This window comes from Schistocerca piceifrons, chromosome 9 (assembly GCF_021461385.2).
Source record: "Schistocerca piceifrons isolate TAMUIC-IGC-003096 chromosome 9, iqSchPice1.1, whole genome shotgun sequence".
Lineage (NCBI taxonomy): Eukaryota > Metazoa > Arthropoda > Insecta > Orthoptera > Acrididae > Schistocerca > Schistocerca piceifrons.
The window spans coordinates 186088400-186103950 of NC_060146.1; positions in this window are offsets into that span (position 1 = coordinate 186088400).

Consider the following 15551-nt stretch of genomic DNA (forward strand, 5'->3'; position numbering starts at 1 on the left):
TATCCTTTCTTTATAATAGAGCGATTGCTCGTAGATATCAGTATGTATGGTATTTGTTTTTGTAGAATTGGTCACACCACTTGACAATATTACAGTACACTCTCTAAGTCATTGCATTATTCAAAGATTTTAGAATGTGGTAATAAATGATGTTACCTAAGAATTATTCTATTTGTTCTGTTATAAAATCAAAATTATTTTACTAATCTCCATATCATATACACTACTGGCCATTAAAATTGCTACATCAAGAAGAAAAAGAGACGATAAACAGGTATTCATTGCACAAATATATTATACTAGAACTGACATGAGATTACATTTTCACGCAATTTGGATGCATAGATCCTGAAAAATCAGTACCCAGAACAACCACGGCCTTAATACGCCGTGGCATTGAGTCAAACAGAGCTTGGATGGCGTGTACAGGTACAGCTGCCCACGCAGCTTCAACACGATACCACAGTTCATCAAGAGTAGCGACTCGCTTATTGTGACGAGTCAGTTGCTCAGCCATCATTAACCAGACGTTTTAAATTGGTGAGAGATCTGGAGAATGTGCTGGCCAGGGCAGCAGTCGAACATTTTCTATATCCACAAAGGCCCGTACAGTACCTGCAACATGCGGTCGCGAATTATTCCTGCTGAAATTTAGGCTTTCGCAGGGATCGAATGAAGGGTAGAGCCACAGGTCGTAGCACATCTCAAATGTAACGTCCACTGTTCCATGTGCCGTCACTGCGAACAAGAGGTGACCGAGACGTGTAACCAGTGGCACCCCTTACTATCATGCCTGGATAAGCCAGTATGGCGATGACGAATACACGATTCCAATGTGCGTTCACGGCGATGTCGGCAAACATTGATGCGACCATCATAATGCTGTAAACAGTACCAGGATTCATCCGAAAAAATGACGTTTTGCAATTCGTGCATCCAGGTTCGTCGTTGAGTACACCATCGCAGGCGCTCCTGTGTGCGTTACAGCGTCAAGGGTAACCGCAGCCATGGTCTCCGAGCTGATTGTCCATGGTGCTGCAAATGTCGTCGAACTGTTAGTGCAGATGTTTGTTGTCTTGCAAACGTCCCATCTGTTGACTCAGGGATCGAGACGTGGCTGCAAGATCCGTTACAGCCATGCGGGGAAGATGCCTGTCATCTCGACTGCTAGTGATACGAGGCCTGCTAGTAATACGAGGCCATTGGGATCTAGCACGGCGTTCCGTATTACCCTCCTGAACCCACCGATTCCATATTCTGCTAACAGTCACTGGATCTCGACCAACGCGAGAAGCAATGTCGCGATACGATGAACCGCAATCGTGATAGGCTTGTAGCAATTTTAATGGTCAGTAGTGTACTAATAACTTATTTTATACCACCTTTTTTTGATCTCGTGATAGTTTCATGTCAGCAGCCGTTTAGAAACCAGCACAGTGGTGTCCCTTACCTAATAATTTTGCACCATATTGATTGATCTTACACTGGATCCAGATATGACACTTTATGAACGTCTGTATAAAACTGGAGGGTGCGTCAAAATTAGGGGCTCCAAAGAAATATCATATAAATACCCAGTTGTAAGGTACAACTGTTACTCAGCACGTGATGACGAATAGTTCAAAGGTGTTTGGACAGTCTATGTGCTTTGAAAGTTGTGACAGTCTACAGAAACAGGAAGTAATACTACCAAATGTCTTTCACGGTCAGGTTAAGGAGTACAGTTGAAGGCAGCTACTCGTTATGATTATAGTTTGAGAATCCTTAACGTTAATTTTGGTATACACTTCATAGCAGCAGCAGCAAACTCTTACCAACAGATGCAGTCATTATACGCAACTCCCTGTCTGCTGGACTGAGAACGAAATGCAGGCTTAGCAGCTTCACTCACCTGTAACACAGATAAAGGATAAACGCACTTTTTAGATAACTGGTGGCATAAAACGCATAATTAATATTGTCAAATATTTAAGAATAATAAACTAGGAAATACCTGGACGGGTGTTTAGTCGAGGAATAAGTACACTAGTTAATTCACAGCTGTGAAGATAATTTTACAGACAGAATTCAAACCAAGAGGTTTATTTATTAATAAATCTTCTGCTACAAGCCACAATTTTTCTTTATTTACTTTTCGCACAACGCGTTTCGGGAAAAGATTCCCTAATTCAAGTGTTTTTTGTGTGTGTATTATGCGATTTCTACTGATGTTGTCAATGTGTGGGAGTCTGCTTTTATTCGTTGACTTTTACTGCAATATATAAGAAACACGCTATATTTGAGTTGGTTATCGATTCTTTTGGTGAAGTTAGTGGCGAAATTTAGAAGAATTTGTACTTAAAGTTTTCTAATGGTCCATTCGTGCTGAGTATCACATACACTAAACGTCACACACAACTGCTTGTACACTTTAAACATCGAAAATATCTCATATAAACAAAACAGTTAGAATGATATTTTTACTACCAGTCCACAGAGATAACATTATAGGTCTTCCACAGATAATAATATTTTTTTGTATAGAGTTTATTTATCTTAACATTTTGGCTCATAAATTACTTATACCGATTTTACAATTGTGCTTATTTCTATGTTTTACTATTTTTATTTAAGTATACCGTCGATACATCTGAAGAAGTTCACTGATTCACTTCCAAGTTTTTCATTTAATATTTTATCTTCATATTTTCTGTAATATGAATATATCTCCAGTTCCTCTAGCAAATCCATTGTATGTCCTTTATTTAGTCAGTGGAGTACTCTGACATTCTGCTCTGTTTTTCCAAATGATTGTCCTGTATTACGTACGTGTGTTGCTATCGCTGACGTAGTGTGTTTGTTGTGTTATGTAGGTTTTAAAGTACTCTGTGAACCTGGTGTTGAAATTTACGCCTGTTCGTCCTAGGCAGAACATGGAGCATACCTGGGGTGTTACCTTATATATTCCAGTGTCGGAATATGGATCATGATTACATTTTCTTCTTCTTCCTCTTATTCATCTTCTTCTTCTTCTTCTTCTTCTTGCGTTACGGCCTCTGTAGGACCACGGGTAGCCCCTTCATGGACTGCATTCTACTCTTCTTCTCTCAGAACCTCTTCATTCTTTCCCTTTTTCTCTCCCGCTCTTCTTCTGAGGTCTTCAGTGTCCGTTTCTCTTGTCGGCTCCACTGATGACACTCTAATCTTTTTCTGTATTCTTTTCTGTCATTGATCTCCGGCATATTGGACGATGTATATTTGTTCCTGCAATTTTCCTTTCCTTCGACTTTGATCCCCAAATCCAACCAGTCCTTCCGAAGTTCATCAACCCACTTGGTTCCTGTCTTTCCCCTTGTCCTCTGTTGTTTCCCACAATCTCTTCGTCATTCTGTCCACACTCATCCTAACTACATGTCCAGCAAACATTGCCCTTTTGTGTCTGATTTCCCTGGATATTGGTCTCATGCTCCGGTACAGTTCTTCCCTAGGTCTTCGCATCCACCTCTCCCCACCTCTTTTGGGACCTAGTATTTTTCTCTCTTCTTTCTCTAGTTGTTCTGCCCCAGTTCCTCCTAGTGCCATCGTCTCAGCAGCATCTAATACTGCATTCCTCACCGATGCCTTGTAGTGGCTTATCTTTGCCTCTGTGGATGTATTCTTTTTATTGTATATCTCTCTCGTCATGCGAAAGGCTGACATTTTTATCCTCTCTGTTATTCCTTACTTGCTCCTGTTCCTTCCTGTTATAGATTCTCCCAGGTACTTAAATTTTCCACCGTTTCCACAGTGCCTTCCGGTGTTTCCCAGTCTGCAGTGGTATTTAATGTCTTTGTCTTGTTATAGGCTATCCGCAGTCCCACCTTTCTGGCTACCTTACTTAAGTTGTCGATTTGTGTCTCTGCGTCTTCTTCCGTCTCACTTACACTTTATATTATGTATTAGTTTTTGTTGTAGTTTATTAGATAGAGAAAACCCACTTTTTACTTTGTGATTTTGGAAACTATTTGCAATCTTATGTGATACATTTCTTGTATATGGGATACTAGATATGCATTTGTTTTTCTCTTTTTCTTCTGTGGTGCTGTTTGCAGCTGGATCTTTCCTCGCTTTGTCTAGGACTGTGTCAACCATGGAAATATTGTAACCATTGACAACTGTAATCTTTTTCACTACGTTTATTTCTTGTTACATGTTTTCTTGGTTCAATGGTATTTTTGTTGCTCTATGAAACATTGACCTGTATGCTGCCTCTTTATGGATATTTGGGTGACATGAGGTTGCAGGTGTCAGTCATTGTGTTTTTCTATAAATTTTGAATGTGCATGTGTCGGTGTGTCTTGGAATATTTAGATCCAGAATGTTGAAACTTTTATTTTGCTCATCTTTCACTGTAAATTTGATTTTCTCATGTAGATTATTGAAATAATTTAGAATATCTGCGATGTCTTTGGTATCCCATTTCACTAATAGTAGTGTGTCATCTAAATATCTCCTATAACATTCCACTTTCTTTAGACAAGGTTCTTGCCCGTTCAGTAATTTTTGTTCTAAGTGATTTATGTATATGTCAGCTCTGGTATCAGATATACATGACCCCATTGCTAGGTCATCTGGTTGTTTATAAATATTGCCTTTAAAGGTAAAGTAGTTGTAACTTAGGATTAGCTGAAGGAGTTCCATAAATTCGAAAATCTCTGTGTATGAATGTTTCTTGTGTTGTATAAGGCTCTTTTATATTACTGTTAGAGTTGCTTGTATGGGTATGTTTGAGTAAAGGGTGGTGATGTCAGGTGAAATAAATTGCGCATTTTTGGGGAGCTTTATGGTTCTTAATTTTCTAGCTAGTGTCATGCTGTTTTCATGGAATATGTTGTTTCATATATATAATGTTTCGTCAGTATGTTATTCAGTTTTTGTGACAGTTTGTGTGCTGGACTATTTATTGAGTTGACCAAGGGACATTTTGGATTTCCATCTTGCGTATTTTTATATTGAATCATATCAGAATTCAAACCGATTAAATCATAATCTTAACAACGGAAATAAATGTCCTATATGGTTATGCGATCATTGTGAATATCAAGTGAATAAAACCACCTAGAATGGTTTGCAAATTATATTCACTACGTAGTTGCGGGCCACTACTATGGTCAGATTTTAGAGTTATAACTTGTGGAGCAAGGTGCAGTGTCAGTACTAAAATGCTGTGCCTTATCGCCCCGATTAGTCATAGGCTTTTACTGGTGACACTGGAATTTGCTTTCCAAGTCGTTAGTCTAACATCTGATGATAGCGGTATTAAAAACGGTGTACTAAATAAGGAAATTTATTAAGCGATCTAGACAGTTTTATTCACGAAAATAAGACTCGAATTTTATTCTGTAACGAGCCACCAAATTCCACAGTTACTTTATATGGAAATATTCAGAAAAAAATTCCTGAACAATTACCTAAACTTCCGGGTGCAGTTCGTGTTCAATTCTGCAAAAGTAATACGTGAATGATTAACACGACAGACAAGTTAAGAATAACAGATATTGAAATTTTGTGTCATAAAATAATGCTGAGGGTACTGAAATAGAATTGGGTAGGTAAGAAATTTATAGCAAAACTTGATATGAAAAACGGATACGAAGCGTAAAGTTGGTAATGCTGGGAAATGTTTAGTGCAAAAGTCGTAGACGAAGGACAATACTTGAGTACCTTAGTATTTTAAGCACGTTCAAAAGGATACTACGGAACTGTTGTGCGAAGATAAAGTGACTTGTAGGGGATAGAGGATTGTCTAACGCTTCATAAAACCAGTTTTTGGAATGAAATCAACAACATCAACAACAACCACCACCATTTCACTTTTGAGATGATAAGGTAGCATGCTCTGAGGAATGTAGGGGACATTGCAGCAGACCCGCACCCTCGTACTAGGCAAGGTCCTAGCAGAGGTGGTTTGCTATTGCCTTCCTCCGACCGTAATGAGGATGAATGATGATGAAGACGATACAACAACACCCAGCCATCTCGAGACAGGAAAAATCTCAGACCCCGCCGGGAATCGAAACCGGGACCCTTTGCACAGAAAGTAAGAATGCTACCGCAAGACCACGAGCTGCGTACTTACTTGTTAGAGGAGATATTTTAATCGCAATGCGGAATACACCCGGTTCTAGGGTCTTCTGTACGTGGATAGCATCAGTGAATCAATGTCTATGTGGAATGTGGGTTACCTGGTTGCACTATAAAAAGGCAACGCCTTAACCCCTTCGCTAGCGTTGGTCTGAATGAGTTCCACAGTATTTCATAAACAGTGGGAAATTGTCACATGTTATTGTTATGTGTCAGTGTTCAAATGGCTCTGCGCACCATGGGACATAACATCAGAGGTCATCAATCACCTAGAACTTAGAACTACTTAAACCTAACTAACCTGAGGACATCACACACATCCATGCCCGAGGCAAGATTCGAACCTGCGGCTGTAGCAGTCGCGCGGTTCAGGACTGAAGCGCCTAGAACCACTCGGCCACCGGGACCGGCTTACGTATCAGTGTCCCACTGGAAGCATGCTTATAATCTGTAGGATTCTTATAATTATGGTTTGCATTTGAATGTTGTGCTGTCTTAGAGGTTCACTTTTAACTCGCAGAGTAATCTTGTAGATGTAGATGTAGACGTATGTATGTATTAGTAATCTGAGATGATAGAGAATACTAGTTTTTAGTGATGTAGCGATATGCCAAATAAAATATAGTCGTAGTACAATGACGTGTGTCTGTTTTCTGTATGAGTTGTACTTTAGCGCACGCGCGCGCACACACACACACACACACACACACACACACACACACACACACACACACACACACACATATATATATATATATGTATTATTCTCAATATAACATAAATCAAAATAACCAAAATAATCATGCAAAGAAGTCTTTCATTCTGGAAATTATAGGTAGTTGTAGGATTAAGTTAAGTAAACGATCAGGCGAGTAGAGAACAGTACTTCAGTTTGATCAAGCGAGGTACCCTACGTTCGGGAGCGTAGCTAAGCAGTGAAGATTGGTGTGAGGTGTAACTCGGCAAGTTTTGACGCCGCGGTGCATTGTGGGGCTGAAATACGAGAATGGCTGCCGGGCGGCGGTGAAGCGCTGTCGGTCTTAGATCTTCCCTGACATAATGGCAGCCAGTAATGGCGGAGGGACGCCGACTACAGGTGATTTGCTTCGAGCCGTTATGGCGCATAGACCCATAACGTTCAGCTCCGAATGCTGGGGCTCCCCCGTGAGGTAACTTACCTCCAGCAACGCCTATCGTAACGTCACCGTAGCGGAACGAATATTTAAAGGTGATCATACGATGACGGTGTAAAAGGAAAGGAAAAAAGCTTCATCCAACAGCCACAAGGTTATACCATCCTACGGTTAACGTGTTCACATACTGTATTCACTGCACTGTAGAGTAAGAGAGACGAGGGCTGGTTGGCACAAAATTGTTTCCTTTTTTTGCTTTGTTTTTATTTTATGCAATACTTGGAGTTATTCTGATACTCTGTAGAATGCGTCAATGCCTGAACGTCTGACTAGAAAACCTTGCAGGACCCATTAACTAAATACATATTTCCCTCACTATCGAAACACTTTTCTTAAAAGCTTGCAACTATACCAACTGAATCTTGGGGTCTGATTGGATGGCATATCTGTAGGTATGAGCTGGCATTGTATGATATGAATGTGATAGAATAGAGGAATTTTCGAAGAAAAACATTCAATTTTCTCAAAACCTCCTTTCCATAAAACAGATTCTTCAAGAAATAAAAAATAAAAATTCCCCGTGAAGAAAAATCCTTGAACAAAAACAAATTCTGCCTAAATGTGTAAAAAAACTGTATGAAACGTATCAACGAAAACGAAATTCCTCAGGAACAACAAGTTCCGCTTACTGTTATAGCCGTCTGCAGTTTTTCAGTTAGAATTAGTTCAATGCATTAATCCAGAAGTCTAATAATTGCAGATTCCATCTATGGGCGGCGCTGTCTTCTATATTAATTGTTATCAGTGTCCGCTCCCGGTAGCTGAGTGGAATACCGCATTCTGCAGCACTGCTCACAGAAGTCGTTCAGCTTACTACGAACACTCTTCCGGAGGATGCAGTGCATGACCTCCAAGACGACGTAACCACAGATGAAGTGGGAGACGCTATCAAGGCGGACCTGACGGTATACCCATCGAATTTTATAAAAGTTTTCACTATTTGTTGGCTTCCACGTGGACGGCAATCGCACAAGAGCTGATGTCACCGATGACGGTGGTCAGAGCGCCTTTCTAGAAGGCATTATTATCCCCGTACATAAACCGCGCGGGTTATCGAGGGTCCAGGACTATCGACCAATTACTTTGCTCAACAGCGACATGAAAATATTCACACGGCTACTGGCATCGCGACTCAAGAAGGTCGCACGTTACGTCACATCCTGCGACCAGACTTCCCTAGGAGACGACAACATCCGCACGGCCCTTTGCCGTTACAGAGAAATGATAGCATTAGCGCATCATCAGCGTCTCCCTGGAGCCTTGGCTTCACTGGACTTTAGCCAGGCTTTCGACCGTGTTGACCACTTCTATTTACGGACAGTTCTTCAGCATATGGGTTTTCCTGGCGGTATTGTCACAGTGGTTATGTGCCTGTTGAGTAGTGCAACCTCTAAAATCACGTACAATGGTCGCCTAACACCGCCCCTGGTCATCGCACGATCTGTGCGGCAAGGCTGCCCTCTTGCCATGATTTTATATGCTTTCGCCTTGGAACCCCTGCTCCAGGGCATGCGCCAACGTTTGGAAGGTATGGCTGTGCACGGCCACCGGTTTTGTTGTACAGCCTACGCAGACGACATAGTACTATATCCGCGCAGTGAAGATGAAGTACGAGCAGCACTGACATGAGTGGCGACTTACGGCGAAGCGTCGGGGAGCTGCCTCAACGTGTCAAAATCCAAGGTCCTGCTCATGGTGAGGATGTCGCCGCCACCATACGGTGTCTTGGACTTGATTTCACAGCAGACCTGCGCCGCTCAGCGACTATCAATGGTAGACGCTTGCTACAGACAATCAGAGCAAATTTCGCAGATCACCGGCTATGAGCTCTCGACGTTATCCAACGCGCGCAATACGTGAACATGTATCATGCTTCCCGTATACCACACGTGGTTCAAGTACTACCAGTCCCAAATCTCCTGGCGCGACGACTATTGATGGCTTTCGGCTCCTTCATCAGCTCGGGGATGTTATTCAAGGTGCAGTATGAATCCCCTGCACAGCCAGGAGATCGTGGCGGGGTGGGACTCATCCACGTGCCGACTCGTGTCAAGGCCCTATACGTTAGCTCCCAACTAAAACTTTGGCATCGTTGCCCGCAGAGCCTTACTAGCCTCCTGCTTCACAACTTTGCACCGGCCTCCTTGTCCGCCCCAGTACTGGTATCGACCATTCCAACCCCCATTTATTACATCCAACGATTTTTCCTGGAGTTCAGTTATATCTACCGGTCCTTACCACTTACACGTTTGTACCTCACGAAAACAGTCTCCGAATTGTTACAACAGTGCCGCCCGTCCAACCCCATCGAACGTAAGTATCCACAGTACGTGTGGCGACACATATGGAAGGCGATCCATGCGCGTTTTCTCGAATCAGACGTTCAATCAGCGTGGTACATCACCGTGAATGGCAAACAAGTTAACCGAGATCGTCTGCACCGCATCCATCTCGCCGATTCATCCCTCTGCACCCACTGTGAATGACACGGATGTCCACCGGTTCCACTGTGGCACAGCTTTCGACATCTGGACACTTGCGCGGCGAATTTTGGCGTTTCTTACTCGCCAGACACCGGCTCAGACCGACGTCCACGTGCTTTTGTACCCCGATAAGACTTTCTACCCCTCCGCCAAAACTCACTCTGTGAATTGGATCTGTGGCCACACGATCCGCTATCTTTTTACTTCTGGCGACATGTCTAGGCTAGGATATTGAACTTATCTCAACGAACGACACTGCGTCCTGATACGCAACCCACGCTATAAGCAATATTTTTCCAATTTCTTACGGAGCACTTTTGATGACCCACCTAGTAGCTGGAACGTCCAAGCCCTGAGAAGCTGAAAACTGTATTAACCGAACCGAACTGAATAGATCTGCTACCCAGAACCCACGCCTACGCCATGAGGAGACACGTTTCGACGAGCTGGCCTGCTGTAGGCGGAGACACTTCAGGAGCTCCTGTAAGAACTGGTCTTTAACTACAAGTCGCACGACGACTTTAATTAAAAAAAAAGTTTTCCTTATTTATTCCTCATCATTTGTTCTTAAAGGAAAAAGAAATGAGTTTGGCTTTGAAAAAAAAAAAAGGGGTAGCGTCTTTAAAATAAGAAAAAGGCGGTTCTAGGCGCTAAAAAAAGAAAAAAAAATTAAAAAGTGGTCAGCGCGACAGACTGTCAATCCAAAGGGCCCGGGTTCGATTCCCGGCTGGGTCTCAGATTTTCTCCGCTAAGGGACTGGGTGTTCTGTTGTCCTAATCGTTATCATTTCTTCCACATGGACACGCAAGTCGCCGAAATGGCGTCAAATCGAAAGACTGGCACCTGGCAAACGGTGTACGCGACTGTAGGCCCTTGGTCACACGACATTTACATTGTTTCACATCGTTATTAGTGGGAGTTGACAGCTCGTTTATATGCAAATGAGGATTCACTTTTAGCAGAATTTTACTCTGGCCGTACACCTTCTCGACCATGGTGAATAATGAACCTCGGTACCATTGAGAAGTGTGGTAGGAAAGACGAATTGTCGATTCCTGTTTATTGGAAGAACTATAGGAAAGAGTTGTTCGCCTGTCAAGGAGACCGCAGATAGGACGCTAGTGCGACCTATTCCTGAGTACTGCTCGAGTGTTTGGGATCCTTGCCAGGTCGGAGAGAAGGAAGACATCTAAGCAGTTCAGAGGCTTGCTGGTAGATTTGTTACCGATAGGGTTGAAAAACACGTAATTGTTGCGGAGATGCTTCGGGAACTGAAACGGGAATCCCTGGAGGAGAACAACATCTTTCAGAGAAGTTCTATTGAGACAATTTAGGGAAACGGCAGCTGAAGCTGACTGTCGAACGATTCTACTGCCGCCAACATACATTGCGCGTAAGGTCCACGAAGATACGAGAAATTATAACTGATACGAGGGCATATAGACAATCGTTTTCCATCGCTCTATTTGCGAGTGGAGCAGCAAGGAAATGACAGGGTACTCCCCGCCACGCGAAGCAGGGTAGCTGGCGGAGTGTCTATGTGGATGTAGACGTAGAGGTTTCGACAATCTTCTCAGAGTCAGGATGGGCACCACTAGACAGTCACTTAAATGTATTCAAAGCGATTCTGTAGCATTCCTTGTTGAAATTGTTCGATGCAGACTGTTGGCATAGCTTTGCCAGCTGAGTCCATACCTAGCTACGGCCACTGACCCCACGGAGGTACCAGAAGTAAAATGTCTACAACAGAATCCCATACATCAGAAACACAATGTTGTTATACATGTGACCACACTTGATTGCTCTTTGGGCAATCGCCTATCTCCAGCGTCTCAATTCGATCTACATGATTATGACAACAAAAGAAACGGACTTAACTGTCAGGAAAACAATGAAACAGGGTTCCTTCCTTCGTGACATTTCCAAACAGACCGAAGTTACGGTGGCTGGTTCATCTTTACATAAAACTCCTCACGGCGGGAGGAAACAGAAGCTGTGTGTCATGTAGCCACATATGCCAGAAACCTCATTCGCCACTGCATTCTACTGGTTGTAACAAGCTGCTATCAAATTTTTCGACCCTCAACGTGCTGTTACAGAGTAACCAGTGACTGATTAAGTAGTTCTTTCACAACTAATTTTGCCGTTTTACTTATTGCTGTGGTCTTCAGTCCTCAGAAAGTGTACAATATTTTCAAATGCTTTAAAGTTTATGACGTATTTCAGACCAACAATACGCTGCGATTTAGGCTATAGAGCAATTTACTTCAGAGCGTAGACAAATATGAAAGAACTGGAGGCTACAGAACTCAATGCAACGCGACGCAATGTATACCAAACTTGTAGGTTCTTAAACTTAAGATCCAAAGAGCAAGGGGTGCTCTTCAGCTTAACAGTTTCGAGAAGTCAGCCATAGCGTTGCATATTCCCAAAACCGGTCGCCCCATATTGTGAGCTGATAGGGATCTCGTAATTTTACGGATAAAGGCAAGGAAATGGATCTGTAGTTCGATTAAAATTACTTGATAGCTGACGTCTGTCGCTCGCTGCTACAGTGTTGCCACATCGGCTGCCGGCTCCGCTTTGTTATAGGTGACACAGAAACACTGTGGAGGTATGTCGAAAATGTGAGTCGCTCTGTCGACAGCTGATTTTAAGAGCACATTGACCAAACTGCGGTAGACGATGCGTTTTGTAGCCCTCAATATACACTCGCAGCTTCGTGATGTTTTATGTATCCCAGGGATAGGTGGTCAACAGTCTGCGGTAGAACAAAAATCACTATGGCTTTGTTCACAGTGATTAAAGCTAACCTCTACGAGAAAGTTTAAGACAGAAAAAATTCGGTTTGCGCGCCAAAAGCGAACTGTAATTTCTCATTCTCATTGTTTACCTTATAACATCCTCACGTTTCCTAGCGAGCTCACGTGCTACCAGCCGATGAGCAGTCCTCGTGGGAACTTGGTTGCAGATGATAGGAAGAAAAGTAATATTAATAAAAGAGTCAGTATAACGGTGGAAATGATGCAGCAGATAATTAGATATAAAAGCATTGCATTTAAACCAACTGATTCAATAACCACAATTATTGAACTCTTTTGACTAGTTTTACAGATAAAGAACAACAAATCGTTTAGATTGACGAGATTTGAGCCATCAGCCATCCACATATCAGGTTAGTGTGTTAACCATTGTGCTATGCCACAACGCTTGGTTCCACCATAATTTATATGACTGTGGTCACAGAAACTCAACGATGAATTGCTTACTGCAGAAATTCAGCCTCACTCAATGTCCACCGAGGTTAATCTAATGTAAACCGATCTCAGATTATGATACCTGTATATGTGGCGCTAAATCGCGTCTTGTGTGGAGGTATTCAATTACGTTCGGTGTGTGCTGTGCATAATACGTTCGTATTTCATTAGCATCGTTATGTATGTGCGTTGTTTTTGGTGTGTTTATCATGTGTGATACAATACGAAATAAAGGTGCTAGACTCATTGGTTGCTTGTTTGAGGTTAAAGGGACCAAACAGCAAGGTCATCAGTCCCTTGTTTCAAATAGACTCCATTCTGCTAACGGGACATCTCAGAAAAGTCAGAACAATAAAACGGAAAAAGGGGAAACGTAAAAGGGCAGTCACGTTGTCAATAGTAAAAACAAATGAGGGAAGTTGGCAAGGGAACGAACCCAACACTATGCTGAAGCAGCATAGGCAAGACCACCTGTGACTTAAAAGGTACAACTGCTATAATGCAGAAAGTACGTATGGGAATAGGAAAACTAACCAAGCCTTAAAAAGAAGGGGTAAAAACAGAGTAAAAGGGAAAGAAAAGAGGATTCCGGTCAGGGAGGGGAATCGGGAATCTCTGAACACTGCCTACAGTGGGAGACACCCAAACACTCACCGCCCTGCCCCAACACCAGAGGGAGATTAGAAACTTTAAAACTGAGAATAAAAACCACTCTCCCGAAGGAAACCTAGAACCAGAGAGACCATCCGGGAATCGTCAGCCAACATCAAAGGTAAAGTGTGGGGGAGTCTGTACTTAGCACGCAGAGCCACAAGAAGGGGGCATTCAACCAAAATGTGGGCCACTGACTGGAAGGCTCCACAACCACATAGCGGGGGTGGCTCATCACGCAAAAGGAAACCATGGGTCAGCCTGGTATGGCCAATGCGGAGACGACACAGTGTGGTCGAGTCCTTGCGGGAGAGGCGAAAGGAAGAACGCCATGGGCCTGGATTCACCTTAATGGCACGAAGTTTATTAGACAGTGGAGTAGCCTCCCAAGAATTGGCCCATGACTGTGCAAAGTGGGATTTGATGTGAAGCCGTAAATCCGCTGCAGGAGGGGTTACAGAAAACGGGGGGTAAGTAACTGCTCCCCCAGCCAAACGATCAGCGAGCTCATTACCCGGGATACCCACATGGCCCGGGACCCATAGGAAGTCAATGGAACAAGCAGCACGGTGAAGATCAGCGAGATGGTCATGGATGGCAGAGACCAAGGGATGGCGCGAAAAACACCGGTCAATAGCAAGAAGGCCACTCATCGAGTCCGTACATAACAAAACGCGGTTGTGTTGGGATTGTTTAATAAAGGTAAGGGCCCGGGAAATTGCCATCAATTCCGCAGTAAACACCCCACATGAGGGTGGCAGTAGATGATTTTCCGTTCCAACAAAGGACGTGAAGGCATACCCAACATGATCAGCAGATTTAGAGCCATCAGTGTAAAAAACAACAGCATCCCGAAACTCCCTTAAAATTTGGCGGAAAAAGGAACGGAACACCACCGAGGGGATGGGATCTTTCGGACCGCGGCGGAGATCCATCCGAATTCGAGGCCGAGGAACTAACCAAGGAGGGGTGGAGGGGAGGGAGTGCTAGACTCATGATTCGGGATCCGAACACATCAGGAATGAATGCCGGACAAGGAATAAGAAATGAACTGACCAATTGTTGTGGCAGTTTGACAACAGCTAACAGTTCGTATGTGACACAGAGAGCTTCCATTGGAGGTTAAAATGGTTCAAATGGTTGAAATTGCTCTGAAAACTATGGGACTTAACTGCTGAGGTCATCAGTCCCATAGAACTTGGAACTACTTAAACCTAACTAACCTAAGGACATCACACACATCCATGCCTGAGGCAGGATTCGAACCTGTGACCGTAGCTGTCGCGCTGTTCCAGACTGTAGCGCCTAGATCTGCTCGGCCACTCCGGCCGTCCTGACCTTCGAAGCGTAAATTGTAGCGTTTATATACATATATAGGTGGGTGAGCCGACATTTGATCATTTCCGCATAAAATCGACTGCTGATTTAGGTTTTGATTTTGTCCAATTAATGAAAAAATACTATGTGGAGAAACGAGACCCTCAGCTAGCTTTTCTGGATATGAAGAAAGTGTTTGATTTGTGAACAGGGGAAAGGTGTGGGATACTCTGAAGGAAACTGGAATACACGGTGAGATAGCACACAGTATTAAGAATTTGTACCATGACAGACATAGTACTCTCAAAGTACCTGCAGTTTGTCTTGAATGACTCGGGAAACTTTGGGCTCCAGCGATAAATATCACAGTACAAAATTTAGCATCTTTAAATATACCACAAAATAGTGCCGCATTTTTTTTCCTGGCACTAGTAATTTGCACATGGCGAGCGAGAGAATACAACACTCTCGCACATGGTTTTAGAAGGTGTTGTGGGTTGCATAAGACTCATAGAAAGGGGCTGCTGACTCATCTATTTATTGCTTGT